This window comes from Schistocerca cancellata, chromosome 4 (genome assembly GCF_023864275.1).
Source record: "Schistocerca cancellata isolate TAMUIC-IGC-003103 chromosome 4, iqSchCanc2.1, whole genome shotgun sequence".
NCBI classification, from domain to species: Eukaryota; Metazoa; Arthropoda; class Insecta; order Orthoptera; family Acrididae; genus Schistocerca; species Schistocerca cancellata.
The window spans coordinates 599,766,287-599,783,284 of record NC_064629.1 but is presented as its reverse complement, the minus strand read 5'-3'; the positions used below and the strand labels follow the sequence as shown (position 1 = coordinate 599,783,284).

At 42.3% G+C, this 16,998-nt stretch overlaps 1 protein-coding gene across 5 annotated transcripts in view; it reads right to left on the bottom strand.

Annotated features, from left to right (window-relative positions):
- The window catches only part of LOC126184543 (cAMP-regulated phosphoprotein 21), a 1,287,166-nt gene that overhangs the window by 722,154 nt on the left and 548,014 nt on the right, over positions 1-16,998 (bottom strand). For all 5 annotated transcript variants that reach the window (XM_049926953.1, XM_049926952.1, XM_049926954.1 and 2 more), the window contains exon 5: positions 2,902-2,950. The gene's annotated coding sequence lies outside the window, so the exon portion shown is untranslated. The remainder of the gene's footprint in view (positions 1-2,901; positions 2,951-16,998) is intronic.

The window sequence follows — 16,998 nt, the reverse complement described above, 5'->3', positions numbered from 1 at the left end:
AAACTGACGGCCGTGGCGTGCACAGCAAACCGATTCTCAGCCATATGGATTTACTGAGCGATCCATCACGGCTGTGTTCACTTAGTATAATGTGAGTCTGGTCTTCTGCTTCGCAGTTTATTAATGTCAGAACGTTCTCCCCATCATTTAAGAATTTCACATGAATTAATAAGAAGAAATCAAGTGGATTAAGGTCTAGCGACGTACGGGGCATTGCAAAAAGTAAGTTACACATTATTATGGTAGGCCAAGTAACTTCACTACACTTCAGACTGTTACAGATATCTGACACTATTATCCAACGTAAATCACCAAGTCTCTGTAAAAAAGGGTCAGAACGTTCTACTAATCGTTCAGATCCTCTACTATAAAAATTCCCTTCTTGGTGACAGAGCCATTCGAGAACCGCTGTGTGAACGTCCTCACCACTCTGTGATTGCCGTGGATCACTTCCTCTATGGCCCCGACATTGTCGTCTGTGGTCCATGTCGATGGCCATTCCACCCAATCAGTATCTCCAACTTCTTTACAGTCTGGGTCAAACCGTTAGCCAATTTCACTATGGTTGAATGAGACACTGCATTTAATCTATATACAGCCACGATTTCACGTCGAATCTGAGTGAAATTTAGACGTTTTGCACACATGAATAGTTTAGTCCCGCGTACTTCGTTTCTGGAGTACGTTTCCAGTTGCCGTGTCACTCTTGTTGGGCAATGGTCTTAGCGTGAAATGACATGTATAATTTATTTTCTGAAGTCCCTACGTAACTGACCAAACCACAGGATCTCCAAGACCATTCTATTTCGAAGAATTGAGTGAGGGCAGCATCATTCATAAACCACATTTTCGTACTATAGCTTAACTATAGCGGTTAAGGAGCATCCAAGAGACCGACGGGTCTTGGATGTACCTCATGTGACCCTGTTAAATAATTGTCGATAATACCACAGCAGATACTGTCACTTTACTTTTGTTGGTACCTTAGTACTTTCGAGTTGGGATGTGTATTAGGATAATTCATTGAAACCCACGCCCGTAAAATAGGCATCGTATGACTTATAAGTTTTAGAAGTCCAGGCTATGCTGAAATTATATCTGTGTACTACTTGCAAAATGTAGCTTTTTCACTCTGCTAATGTACTGTTAGTTCTCGCCAAAAGCTTGCAAAAAATTCTCCTCGTTATCCGCATTGTAAGTTCCCGACCACTAAAACCTAGAAATGGCAGAAATGTGACCACTGACTAAAATGTGTTTGCTGATGAGTAGCACCTGATGGGACTTCGTTCTTGATACAGTGGCGTTCATCCGTTTACCAGCCCTTAGATGAGACGCGTGCCCGTATATTCCCACTTTGTGGAAGTTTCCATGGTAGTAAAACTGCGAAGCGACCGTTGGCGTGGCGGATATCAGCTAGAGTGATACCGCTGTTGTAAACAGGACATGCATGCCATATTCTTCTTCCAACCATCGGTCGCTCTTTCGGTTTACAGCTAAAGCTTACAGTGGTTCACAAGCTGTTATGAGACTGCTTGCATCTTGCTCCCTTATCTGTCAAGCGTCGCCTGGTACAAACAAGGATTCACGTGAGTCGTACGATACGTATGTGGAATAATGTCATATCCAGATCCGGAAGTGCTGCAGTGTCTCGTCGAAAGGGTAACACTGTTTCTCAAACTTGTAAACAATAAGTCCAGAAGGAGAAAGTAATAATAACGGTTCCTGACTCATTGCGTGTGCCAGCACGTTGGGTGGCACGGGATACATGCCGACGTGCATTGTCCTGTTGGAACAACAAGTTCCCTTGCCGGTCTAGGAATGGTAGAACGATGGGTTCGATGACGGTTTGGATGTACCGTGCACTATTCAGTGTCCCCTCGACGATCACCAGTGGTGTACGGCCAGTGTAGGAGGTCGCTCCCCACACCATGATGCCGGGTGTTGGTCCTGTGTGCCTCGGTCGTATGCAGTCCTGATTGTGGCGCTCACCTGCACGGCGCCAAACACGCATACGACCATCATTGGCACCAAGGCAGAAGCGACTCTCATCGCTGAAGACGACATTCACGCCTGTCCCGACACCACTGGAGGCGGGCTGCACGATGTTGGGGCGTGAGCGGAAGACGGCCTAACGGTGTGCGGGACCGTAGCCCAGCTTCATGGAGACGGTTGCGAATGGTCCTCGCCGATACCCCAGGAGCAACAATGTCCCTAATTTGCTGGGAAGTGGCGGTGCGGTCCCCTACGGCACTGCGTAGGATCCTACGGTCTTGGCGTGCATCCGTGCGTCGCTGCGGTCCGGTCCCAGGTCGACGGGCACGTGCACCTTCCGCCGACCACTGGCGACAACATCGATGTACTGTGGAGACCTCACGCCCCACGTGTTGAGCAATTCGGCGGTACGTCCACCCGGCCTCCCGCATGCCCACTATACGCCCTCGCTCAAAGTCCGTCAACTGCACATACGGTTCACGTCCACGCTGTCGCGGCATGCTACCAGTGTTAAAGACTGCGATGGAGCTCCGTATGCCACGGCAAACTGGCTGACACTGACGGCGGCGGTGCACAAATGCTGCGCAGCTAGCGCCATTCGACGGCCAACACCGCGGTTCCTGGTGTGTCCGCTGTGCCGTGCGTGTGATCATTGCTTGTACAGCCCTCTCGCAGTGTCCGGAGCAAGTGTGGTGGGTCTGACACACTGGTGTCAATGTGTTCTTTTTTCCATTTCCAGGAGTGTATATTCAGTGATTTTAGACCTTAAGTTTCCATTCAGTTAAGGAATGTATCGTTATAAATAATTAAACAATCATTCTCTCGGGTAAGATCTAGTGTGTAACACATGAACTATACTTTTACACACGCCTTTTGATACCATGTTGTGATGACAACTACTTCACTTACCTGCAAGGAGAGGGCGTAACTTTTTTGCAGGTTTTTCCTCAGGAGCGATCTGAAAAGAAAAAAATAATACAATTAATGTAGCAAGTATCGTTTCATGTTCAGGGGTAGAATTTATCCCTGCTGGAAAATGTGGGAAATACGATAAGATCATTTACTAGCCTTTTTTATTTATTTCATAGCAAAAACGTTACTAAGTAGTGGCAATGTACCGAAAGTAGACGCCTGGTGGCATGAAATCCGTACACGACTTTCATTCCAACAGTACACTATATTGCATACGCGCCTCCGTTCCCAATATCTCTAACGCAGTACTGTGCGGTGGCGCTGGATTAGGAGGTAAGCCAGTTTGAATACTGGTAGTGGACGCAGTTTTCACTGCAAAGGGAGGAGAATAGGTGGTGTTCAGTTCTCGAACACCAGTCTTTGCGCCAAGATACTGGATTAAACTCCAACGCTTCGGCAGGGTCTCATGAAGAAAGAGCGTGTGTCACATTTGATCCGGCAGCCCCTTTGGAGCTATTCGAGAGCAGTAGCCTAGGTTTTGGCACTGGATGTCTCCATCTTTCTTCCTTGTCGCCTTTCTATAACACAAATATGATGCTACACTGTAAACGCATCCATTACACTCACCAACATTCTAAAAAAAAAAAAAAAAAAAAAAAGCCATACGACACAAGCCTCACATATATGAAGGAAAGGGGTCAGTGAGCGCGGAGGAAGAACACCCTTCCAGACAAGCGGCTAAACCCACCCAGTGGGATGTTCCAGCCAGCAGTGCCATGCGACATTTACATTTTCACTATATTCCATATTCAGTCCTTCTGGGACGTGCTTGGCTTCTAAATGAATGAATAAAATTAATCGAAGCTACGCTCCAATCCTATGTTTAATTGTTTATAGAACTTTTCTTATAGGATCTAGATGCAACCGGTGACCTACAGTGCTACATTTGATCATATAATGCCGAATACAAGTGAAATTAAAGCTATTTTTGTAATAAAGGCTTTCTGCTTAGAATTAGGTTAACTACTTCAAATTTTATTCTGAGGAAGAATTTAAGTACTTTGTAAGATGACGCGGCACTACACACAGAAGGATTTTGATGAGAGTGAGATCTCAAATTAAGTCCATTTAAAACCCAGACATGTGCTTCTAATTCGAAAAAGTATGAAACACCACGGAAGATAAGATTCAACTGAAATGGAAAAGAATTTGAACAATTCGATACACCTAGATATTTGGGTGTAATCCTGGACCGCTCCCTAACATTTCGAAACCACTGCACTAACAACAAGAAAAAATTGTCATCACGCTATTATCTGCTTCGTAAATTAGATGGCGAGAGTTGCAAATCCTCCAAAAGTACGGCCAGCAGCTCTATGAGTCTGTCACTTGGCTGGTGAATATTCCTGTCCCTTTGGCACATACTCGTTCTTCAAGCCAGCAAGGTTGGTATTGTCCTAAATGAAACATGTAAGATCCATCGCAGGGTGTTGGAGATAGACCCCAACGCACAAATTATATTCCCCTGTAGGAATTACTCCATCAAACATACAACGTTATACTGAATAAGGTTTTTCACCTCACCGGATCACTTCCTTCAACCATCACATCTACTGATATTCAGTAAATTTCCTACACCCAACGACACATTAAAAAGTCGAAATCAGTCCCGCGATGAGGAAATGAGTGCTGAAAACAGATGTAGTAATACGTAGTGCCGTGATGGGCAATGTCATAGAGGAGGTGGTTCCCCTCCGCTCCGACATTTTATGAAGTGTCACCTATCTACTGTGTCGTGTAGGTAACAGTGATGAGAGCTTTTAGAGTGTAGTGTAGTACTGTGATTTATCGATGCATGGAAGGGATGCCGGCTCATAGACTACGCCTCTCAAATAACACCAAGGTGATCGTCGAGCTTAACGTTCCTTTGGTTGGAACTGAACCCAAGACACTGGCATTAAGTCAGGTGATTAGGAAGACATCATATATCCCCCTTCCGGTCCAAATACTTTCGATGAAGATTTCTTCCCCCTCCAGTGCTCGAAACGACTGCCTTCGAGTCGAGTACACTGCCCAGGCTTCGGTTACTTATCTCGACCATCGATACTGGTCAGTAACGCACAAGCACATCAAACGCCTGACAAGTAGTAAAGCAAATGTTAAACCTAGCTCAAAATTTTTTTCCGCTTGGCAACTCCTTCCATTCCCTAGACGAATATTTGTTAAAAACTGGTAGCACGTACAGCGAAAAAATTAATTTAAGAATATTACTGCTAGTTACGTGAGTAATATTAAAAACTAATATTTTCGTTATTATTAAATTTAGGCCACTGTTCTATTAACTATCCAGTATATATGCAGCGTGTAACAATATTCAGAAACATATGATACATGCTAGCTGGTATACTGTCTCGTTCCACGTCACTTCGATAAAAGCCGTGCAAATGATATACAGAACACGGAAATAATTAACACATTAGGTAGAGTGAAAGAAATCCAGGGTCATATTATGGAAGCTGTGTGTTTCTTAAGCATCCGGAACATGCAGATATTGAACAGAGCCTGTCCCTGGCAATGAAGAACATAAATCGTATAACGAGAATTTGTTTGTTTCGTTTCAATATTTCATCTTAGCTTCTCAAGCAGTGTGAAATTATAAACGCATTTTTTTTTAAATTAAGTTGGTTGCACCACTTACGAATTATTATATCTTTGATTGTAAAATAATTTTCCTGAAACTGTAAAATAGCATGTAAAATAATGAAAAAGATATATGGTTAGTCTTTGGCGTGCATGGATGGTTGACTGCGATAAACTGGGAACTATTTTTGGCGTGAACAACAAAAATGATTCAGGTGTATATCACTTCTTATTTTGCCCTCGAATATCGATGTAGTAGAGCTTATGAAAGCGTAATTCGCTGGCTAAGTGGGTAAGTGTTAAACGACAAATCCAAAGGTCTAGGATTCGCTCTCCATCAGATTTAAGAATATTTCGTGCCATGTATCGCTTTTTTTTTTACTATGGAAGTAATAATTTAATCTGAAAAATGCCAAGTTTCATCCTGATTCGAAGCTCCCATTAAGTAATTTTAAGGTCTGAAGGAATTTAAGGACATATATTACCTCCAATAGGACCCTCCATAGCAAAGCACTGCAGAGTTCAAACCGATGTGCGAGTTGAGAACGACTTCACGTTTACACATGATGGAGACCTTTGTATAGAACTGGTATACTGTTTAGCTTTATTACAAGTCTTATGAAGGTATTATCTAATAACGCAGGTACCAACTAATCATTCGTCCATACGATAGCATTCGAGTATGGTGTGGCACAACTAACAAGGCGAATGTCACTAAATCCTTCAAACGATATGAAGTTTAACGTAAGTAATTCCCTCACTGTAAGTTCTAGTAATAACATGCCTATATGTCTCCTCTAGACACTTTATCCATATTTGTTATTTACAGTGTGTTACCTTTGGGTTTGAAGCACAATAAAAGTATATACACTGTATATACATATTACACGTAGTCTGTAACGAAATGTCACTGGGCAGAGTGAACATTCAATATTTTGTTACTTTATTGTTTATCAAGCGCCAATTTATTTCACAGACGTAAATGTCATTTCTGGCCTAAATCTCGAAATGCATGTGAAATTCTTATCTTTTAGCTGTAGCACACATTTTCTCTTTCTGTCATTAGGTGGAACAAAACTGTAAATTTTGCTTTTTAATTATCTTACTCATGCCAAAAACATCAAGTTACATTCACGTTGCGGCAGCTGTTGAATGTGCACCCCTACAACATCATCTCAGACATAACGCGGTCGTGTACACGGTGGGGTACAGAGGGCTGCCAGACAAATGTGAAATGAGCTAAAGGTGCCCTGTTGTAGTTGCAGCCGCCATCAGAAGCTAGGAAGTTAACACACTTCATAATGGGATAGCAAGGGGATGCGCATCAACAGGATTCGTGAGAGTACTATGTGCCAAAACCAAACAATGGAAATTAAGCTAGGTTCCGCTCTGTTAACAAAAGTTTCAATTAAGGCCGGCTTCACACGGGGCCACTTTTCAGCGCTGCATAGTGGTTCGAAAGCAGGGCTTTCGCTGACGTTAGCTGCCTGCTACCGCGCGCAATTGAGGCTCCAAACGCGTGTGGAAATTTGTGGTAAGGTCTTATTGGACCAAACTATTGAGGTCATCCGTCCCTAAGCCTACACGCTACTTAATCTAACTTAAACTAACTTACGCTATGGACAACAGACACACCCATGCCCGAGGGAGGACTCGAACCTCCGACGGGGGGAAGCCGCACGGACCGTGATAAGGCGCCTCAGATCGCGCCTCTATCCCGCGCGGCCAAACGCACGTTAGTAGGGCTGCAAGCACATGTTAGTGACGCTGCTCAACATGTCTAAAATACTGAGCAATAAGTGCAGAATGTATCACTAAATGTTCAACAAGAATTGCCAGGAATTGCAGTAAAAACTTGCTGCCTTCTGCGTATTTTCATCAGGGAAAGGGTTGGGTATACGTTTGAGGACACGCTTTGTGTTGCTGGCTTAGAGGTTGAGATTCCAGTAGCCAACCCTCTACCTGTAAACACTACTTCCGAAAAGCATTCCCTGATTACTTCATGAATGAAGGGGCATTGAAATGACTTATATATATGTCAAATTTGAAATCAGGATTAACATGCAGTTGAAGATGTTTGCTTGAAATACAACTTTTCATGTACCTAATTGGTAAAGTATTTTAGCTACTACAATATCTCGTAGATTGTTGATATTTGGTGAAAATTAACATTATTTTTCTTACCGATTAAATTTTCAGCCGTTGTGGGTATGCTAGTGAAATTAGTTTGAATTTCCCTATGATGGACTACCACGCATTCTTCTTTGCGATCTCGTTGCTGTAATCGTCCCATATGGCAGGCCACTTTTCATTTACAATGGTAATATTTCTGTGCTCATGTTTGGTCCGTCTGTTACCATATCCAACGCCATTGCCTACTACAGTGCAAACCAGACAGTTCCTCTTTCCAGCAGCTGCTGCGCTACGGACACGTGCGTTAGCCACGCTGCACTCGCGTGTTTGACGTAGTGGCGCGCTTACCATTACGTTGCTTGCCTAGTCACGGCTGGAGCCAATTTTTGCGATCGTCACTTGAGGTGAAGCAGACCACCGGGGCGGCGAGCAGCGCTACAGTTCAATGGCTGTGGCTGCGTATGAAACCACTCGTATACCTACAGCATTCGCCATCGAAGGCGCTGCTAACAAGGGAACCTCCCCATCGCGCCCGCCTCAGATTTAGTTATAAGTTGGCACAGTGGATAGGCCTTGAAAAACTGAACACAGATCAATCGAGAAAACAGGAAGAAGTTGTGTGGAACTATGAAAAAAATAAGCAAAATATACAAACTGAGTAGTCCATGCGAAATATATGCAACATCAAGGACACTGTGAGCTTAGGGGCGTCGTTGTCCCGTGGTTAGCGTGAGCAGCTAGGAAACGAGAGTTTTTTGGTTCAAGTCTTCCCTCGAGTGAAAAGTTTAATTTTTTATTTTCGCAAAGTTATGATCTGTCCGTTCGTTCATTGACGTCTCTGTTCACTGTAGTAAGTTTGGTGTCTGTGTTTTGCGACCGCACCGCAAAACCGTGCTATTAGTAGACGAAAGGACAGGCCTCTCCAATGGGAACCGAAAACATTTGATCGCACGGTCGTAGGTCAACCGATTCCTCCACAAAAGAACACGTCTGATATATTCTGTACGACACTGGTGACGGCATGTGATCGTGTGTCAATTACCAAAGTTCAGGCACTCACACATAATCAACTTCGCTCTCCAAAATTCCAGGACATGTTCAGATTTGGTTGGACATATGCAGGATTTGACGGTCTACACACGGAAAAATTTGGAAACGTTAAAAACATATGTTTTGACAGAGCACAGGGAAAACTGCGCGACTGTGAAACTGTTGCATTCATTTGTTGCAGTTTATGTGAAAAAATCTTATATTTTCATCACTTTTTTGGGAGTGAGTATAACATACACAAGAAAACCTAAATCGGGCAAGGTAGAAGAATCTTTTTACCCATTCGCCAAGTGTACAAGTTAGGTGGGTCGACAACTTATTCCTGTCATGTGACGCACATGCCGTCACCAGTGTCTTATAGAATATATCAGACGTGTTTTCCTGTGGAGGAATCGGTTGACCTATGACCTTGCGATCAAATATTTTCAGTTCCCATTGGAGAGGCACGTCCTTTCGTGTGCGCACGGTTTTGCGATGCGGTCGCAAAACACAGGCACTAAACTTATTACAGTGAACAGAGACGTCAATGAACGAACGGACAGATCATAACTTTGCGAAAATAAAAAATTAAACTTTTCACTCGAGGGAAGACTTGAACCAAGGACCTCTCGTTCCGCAGCTGTTCACGCTAACCACGTGACCACGACGCTCCTGATCTCACATTATCCTTTATGTTGCCTATCTTTCACATGGACTACACAGTTTTTATATTTTGCTTATTTTTTTCATAGTTCCACACAACTTCTTCCTGTTTTCTCGATTGATCTGTGTTCAGTTTTTCAAGGCCTGTCCACTGTGCCAACTTACAACTAAATCTGAAGGGGGTGCGATGGGGAGGTTCCCTTATAAGAAGCGCTGCTGAGTGGCTAACTCTGAAGGACCTTAACTAAATTTACTACGGCCACTCAAGTGTAGAGTCGCTGCATATATTCGGATACAGTATTAAAACAGTTACTTGAAGCAGAAGTTTCACTTACACGTTGTACACGCATATTTATTTTACTTTGTAAGGTTACGACTTCCCGGCCCCCTAATATATCTAACTAAATGTCTTTAGAGATTCACTTTACGATGAAGAAGACGATAGCGCGGTCATTACGCACGGAAATCGTTCTAGGATTGGGGGAGGACGGAGAAGTATCATTTTCAAAGTAACCGTCTCTGTATTTGCATTGCTCGATTTCGGGAAACCACGGAAAACATAGATCTGCGTGGCCGGACGGAGATCTGAGCCGTTGTCTTGGTGAATGCTAGTGCAGTGTCTATTCATTTCTTAGTTACCATCCCAATGACCACAGTGGAAGATAACGACGATGATGATGATGATAATAATAATAGTAATGGAAACAGTTATGACAAAGATTATGGTTAAATGATATACGTTCAATTAACGTTGTGATAAGTTTATTCCTCATAGTGGAGCGTTTCTTACAAATAGTAGTAATGACACATTAACAGAAATTCATGGCAGCAGCACTGACACAATAACATCTGAAGAAGATGTTAATAATACCATTGGAGAGCGGTAAATATTAGGGAAATTAGTAGGAGGGATAATGAAAGAAAAAGCAATTGAGACGAAATGAAGGAAGGAAGGAAAAATGGAAATGAGCGTTTGGCATCATTGGCCGGGAGGCCCCTTACGGGGCAGGTCGGGCCGCCTTCGTGCAGGTCTTATTACATTGGACGCCACAGTGGGCGACCTGCGCGCCGGATGGGGATGAAATGATGATGAAGACAACACAACACCCAGTCGCTGAGCGGAGAAAATCCCCGACGCAGCTAGGAATCGAACCCGGGCCCATAGGACGACAATCCGTCACGTTGACCACTCAGATATCGGGGCGGACGGAAGGAAGAAAGAAAGAAAGGGAAACAGAAGGTTACGGGGAAAGTTGGGAAAGTACTGACTATAGTGCAAAATCACCGATTTGTTGTTGGACAGGAGGAAGACAACTGAGACGTACTGAGGAGAGTCCATGTTTGCTGGACTGCTTTTTTCTCATTTGGTCCATCCTATCTGCTCCCAAAACAGGAAACAAAAAACAAAGCAAAGAGCTTGCAGTATAAGAAGTATGTTTCGCAGCATCAAAGATGAAAAAGTGCTCATAGTTCTTGAGGTGTGCATTTTAGATCCCAAGTTTACTGGACAATTTTTCTCTTGTCTCAAAATATTCGACATCTATTTAATACCCTTTATGATTACACTCTAAATTGTGACAAAAGATATCGTGTTGTCTTTATTGTACAATGTGATTCACAGTCTTGGCTCGACTGTGAGCCATTGTTTGTTAAGTGCGTGTTAAATACATCAGATAGCAAACGAAAGCAGGTGCGAAATGATGTCCTTATTTTCACAGAAGTTGATAGCGTCGAGTGCTACCAGACAGAAATAATTATTGAGCAGTAGCCCATTCCAGCATACAGGGTACACATGAGTATCACAGAATGCAATAACACTTAACTGTCTTCCACGAATTCTGTTCTCTCGCAGTTTACATCTCTGAACCTAAAGACCTTGCTGCAATCAAAACCCTGGTGAAACTTCATAGAATCTTAATATTAAAAAAGATGCAAACTTAAATTATCTCTATCTGATTAAGGGGAGGTTGAATAAACCATATTGAACGATAAGAAGACAGTTAAAGAAAAGCTTTCACCCAATCAAGTATTCTAGTATTCTGAAATTGGCAAACGACGTGTACGATACACAATAGCCTGTGGTTGAAACGCAGTTAGTCTCTTGAGAATTGTAAAATAAAACGCCAGTTTGAGTGCTGTATATTACTTATTATACTTTCGTAATACTACACTCATGTCCACACTCGATCTTCGATGCAATAAAAAGTTTACTGGTACCATTCTGACACGTAAGATAGTGTTGCTGACACAACATTTTCCGAAAAACCGACCGTGGCCCGTGGATGTCACTTGTCGTGAATGGCGTCCTTCGGACGGTAAGATACAAAAATTCAGCACGAACAATGATGCATTTGTGTGGAATAATTGTTGCCCCATACCGTGGGACAAGTCTTCGAGCGTGACCTGTGTTAACGCCTCTCACTGTTGGACGAGTACTTGCGGACCGGAGATGTCTTCTCTCAAACGATTGCATCCTTTTTTGTGGTTTGATGTAGTTTATTATGTTTTGGATATCACCTGATACGTCTAAGTGGTTGTTATTATGAGATCCTTGGTTTTAAATTCTGTTTTGGTACGAAGTGGATTTTTAAAGACGTGGTTGCCTTCTCATCGCAGTCTTACTGTCGATCCAGGAGGGACAATGGTTACTTGTAGCCGTCTGTTCTTTTGTCCCACAGTCAAAAAGGGGGATTAAGTGGTTATGGAAGAGGCTAGTTTTATTTTCAAGTTTCATGCTGTATTCCAGGAATCGTGTAATCACTGGTTCTTCCCGAGTCGCTTGATGTAGATAGTCGACTGGGGAGTTTCTTGGTAATTACAACATGCGTACTAGTACACTATTTTCAAGCTGCTGTAACTTCTCGAGTAACTGAGTGTTGTTCTACCCCAGAGAGGCTGCAACAGTACGCCAAATGTTAGATTCAGATCCTCTAAATCAGCAGACCACATCAAATAGAGAAAGACGGCTTTTCATTAAGTAGTGGATAGAATGCGCCCAGGATTTGAGAGGTCTTCTTCCATACTTCAACTACATGCTGCTTCAAGGCCACCTGTCAATCAAATATTACCCCGAGGCACTTGGCTGTTGTCCACTGGGTTGGAGTGTCAAGCAGCCATATGTCTCAAGTTGACGCGATGGGGAATATCCTTCTGGGGGTTGCCAATGGTCTGTTGTGGCGGTGTTAGAATTACAGTCCTCCATCTAAGAGCATTGCCCGCATGTTTAGTAGGATTCTAGTCCGTGTAGCAACTAGCACTCTAGTCGCGTAATGTACGTCTGTCACAGGTACTCGTCCAGCAGGCCTGCCGTGTATGGTGGGGCATTATCATTTATCAAACGGAATCCAGGTCCAAGGAAGAGCCATGCAGACCTTTATAAGATTCCATCCGTGAAGACCACAGTTTTCAGAGTATTCATAGAGAACATATGCGACGACGTAGGCACTGCTGACATTATGCCCCCTTAGAGCACAACACCGGCTCAGTCATATCGCTACCTCTGCACGATATCGATATGGTAGAAAAGGGTGCCATAGGCGTGCCAGACGAACGTATGGCAGCTCTCACTCTCCGGGCTAAGCCAAAGGCTGCCGACAAATATGAATGCAACCACATGTTCCTGCAGTCACTTACGGATGGCAACATACCGCAGTCATCGTATCACTCGGTGGCTTTGTGCGATGCGAATACCTATGGCGGTCGCTGAACATATAGCGCAACTTCTCGAAGTCGACGATATATAGTCGGGCGAATTATGAATGACATACGGGCTGAGCAGATACAACGTGTTCGGTACTTATCGCGAGATAACAGTGTTATTGCTTTTGAATGTTTCCTCCCTCCGGAAACGGCGCTACAAGCGACACTAATCTTGTGGCACTCCTCACGCAAACTGTGGCTGCTCTGTAATTCGCCAATGATCGGGTCACGTCTAGTTACCATCCAAGTGTTTCCGCTGTGGTATTCATCTCCCCTATGACTGGAATACTGTGTACGAAATGCAAACAACACGCAGTAAGAATCAAGACCTCTGACCATACGGACTGTAGCAAGGGCACTAAGCAATATCATACCAAGTTAGGTGTTTCTGTGTGTCGTGCCACAGCTTAGAATTCTGTCACTGCGACGAAGTGCTTCTATTTAGAATACGGAGATCTCTTAACTGATGTAAGTAAGTGTAATAACGGGCATGGCAAAAGGGAGAATTTCGTAACATAAACACGTTAATGTAATACGTAGGTAATATTCCACCAAAATTAAGATGACAAACCGCTTGCCAAGTGTGGAATGGACTTTCTATTAGCATCCATGAAACGTCAGAGATGGCCGTAGGCAGTGTCCCGTGCCCTGTTTCCCCAGCTACAACTGTACATGTCAGAGCTTACGTAGTGTTCTAAAAAATGAAAGTTCAGACTTGCTCAAGTGGTGTATCATCTATTATTATTTTTGAGCGTGCGGGTTATTTCCCATGATAATCCATGATTTTAGTTTTCTTTGTTGATATTTGAAGGTTATAATCTCTTATACTCACTTTTCCCTAACTGATGTAATTTATACATTGCTTTTTGTAGGTCATCTTCACTTTCCTCCAAAATCGCACCATTATCTGCATACATAAGAATATTAACATATTTATTTCTATTAATATGAATACCCGGATTTACTTTCTGTGTCCATTTCTTAATCGTATCGTATATATAGGCTATGCATTAAGTAAGGTTGGTGACAAGCTACAGCCTTTTCTTGAGCCCCTTGTTGCTAGTGATTTCTTCAGCTTCATTAATACAAAATTTTATTATTATTTTTGTGTCCATGTATAAACTCTTTATGCTTTCAGTAAGACGTGTACGACATCCAGCTTTAATCATTATGCCCCATAGTACCTTTCTGTTCACATCGTCAAAAGCTTTTTTCGAAGTCAATTAAAGCTATATGTATCTCTAAACTGAATTCTCGTCCTTGAAATTATTTGTACGGTAAATATATTATCGCTGCACAAACGGACTTTTTCGGAATCCAATTCGTTCTACTAATATGAGAGTCTCTGTCATGGTACTTAAACGAGTATTGATTGTTTTACAAATATTGGATTAGCTTAGTTTAGAAGGCTAATCTCTATGTATAAAAGTCAATGTGCTCACTGACTGTCTGACGCATCATTGCTCAGCCCAGATCGCTAAGGATAGAAATTTGAAATTTTGAGATGGTGTTGATCTTATACTGTAGGCGGCGTTTAAGAAGGAATTTTTCGAAATTCCAGCCCTGAGGGGGTAAAACAGGGGATGAAGACTTTAAAAAAAAATGTCGCTATTAAGGTAATTTTGAAGCTAGACCAACGAAAACTGTTATTTGGTTTCTCGGTCAAAAATAAAGAAATATGTGTTTCAACATTCTTCGAAATTGAACACTATGTGGGTGAAATAGTGGATGAAAGTTTTATTGAAAATATATCATTATTAAAGAACTTGTGAAGTTTTTTTGAAGCTGCATGAATGAACATTGGTATTTGACTTCTCGGTTGCAAATAAAAAACACGTGTTCCATTGTTTATGGAAATTGAACTCCTATGGGGGTGAAATAGTGGATGAGATTTTTTATGAAAATATTTTATTATGAAAGCATTTTTAAAGCTAAATCTATCAAAATTTAAATTTGGCTTCTCAGTTAGCAATAAAAAATACGTGTTTCACTGTCTTTGGAAATTCAACCTCTATCGGGGTGAAATGGGGATGAAAGTTTTTATGGAAATATTTCATTCTGCAAGAATTTTTGAAGCTAAATCTATGAGAATTTGTATTTCGTTTCTCTGTTAGAAATAAAACATACGCATGTCACTGTTTTTCGAAATTCAGTCCCTAAGGGAATGAAATAGGGTCAGACTGACTCACTAAGTTATCACCGCCCTGGCCAAATCGCTAAGGATAGAAACTTAAGTTTGAAGAGGGTGTGGCTCTTCTGCTCTAGGCATCGTTTAAAAAGGGATTGCCCGAAATTCCACTGCTAAGGGGGTGAAATAGGGGAATGAAATGCTTCTTGAAAGTATATTGCCACTAAGGGACTTTTGAAGCTGGAACTACGAAACCTGGTATTTAGTTTCTCAGTCAGAAAATTGAAAATACGTGTTTCAGAGTTCATGGAAATTCAACCACTAAGGAGCTAAAATAATGGATGAAAGTTTCTTTGAAAATAAATAATCACTGAAGAAATACTAAGGTATTTTTATGGCTACATGTATGACAATTGGTATTTCACTTCTCGGTTAGAAATTTAAAAAAATTCGTGTTTCAGTGTTGCTGGAAAATCAGTTCCTAAGACCGTGCAATAGAGGATGAACATTTTTAAGAAAATACTTCGTTGCCTTAAAAAATTTTAAAGCTAAATTTATGAAAATTGGTATTTCATTTCTCGGTTAGATACGTAGAAATAATTGTTAGGGGATAAAAGTTGCTCTAGAAATGTCTCCACAAGAACCCAAATGCGTGGTTAACAAAACCTTTGGACTCCAGCTACCAGACTCGCTTTTTTGTCAAAAGTACATTTGGAAAAGACCACGTTTATATGACCTTAATTAGCGTGAAAGGCTTAGAAGGTGTTGCAATTTGTGAACAACGAAAAATTTGAGTAAATAAATAAAAAAAATTCTCTGCAGGCCATACAGTCTACGTGAGCGAAGGAGCGGCCACTAAGCTAGTATCTTTATAACTTTCAAAACTGTTTCTTTGATCTTTTTACAAATTTATATCGCTTCTGATATTTTTAAAGAGTTTGGGATTTTATACCAATGCCAATGTTCATTAAATAATTATAATAAAATAAAAGCAGTAAAGGGACAGAATATTTTACAAGTTCCATATTAACACCATCTGGGCCAAATACTTACCTGTTTTTCATACTTTTTAAAAATACTTCCAGTTCTCCTGTTGTAATCGAATCCACCGTAGTGTTGTGTGATGTAGTACCCTCCTCATCCTTCAATTCTTGATCTTCTCTTTGCTACATTTTTTTTAATAAAATTCTTTCCACTGATCTTCGCTAATTATATTTGTTGTGCAGCATTTTTCTCCGTTCTGTTTAAGGGTTTCATTAGTTTAGGACAAAAGTTTGCAACTGATGTACATCGAGTTCTACTTTAGTTATACACTCCTGGAAATGGAAAAAAGAACACATTGACACTGGTGTGTCAGACCCACCATACTTGCTCCGGACACTGCGAGAGGGCTGTACAAGCAATGATCACACGCACGGCACAGCGGACACACCAGGAACCGCGGTGTTGGCCGTCGAATGGCGCTAGCTGCGCAGCATTTGTGCACCGCCGCCGTCAGTGTCAGCCAGTTTGCCGTGGCATACGGAGCTCCATCGCAGTCTTTAACACTGGTAGCATGCCGCGACAGCGTGGACGTGAACCGTATGTGCAGTTGACGGACTTTGAGCGAGGGCGTATAGTGGGCATGCGGGAGGCCGGGTGGACGTACCGCCGAATTGCTCAACCCGTGGGGCGTGAGGTCTCCACAGTACATCGATGTTGTCGCCAGTGGTCGGCGGAAGGTGCACGTGCCCGTCGACCTGGGACCGGACCGCAGCGACGCACGGATGCACGCCAAGACCGTAGGATCCTACGCAGTGCCG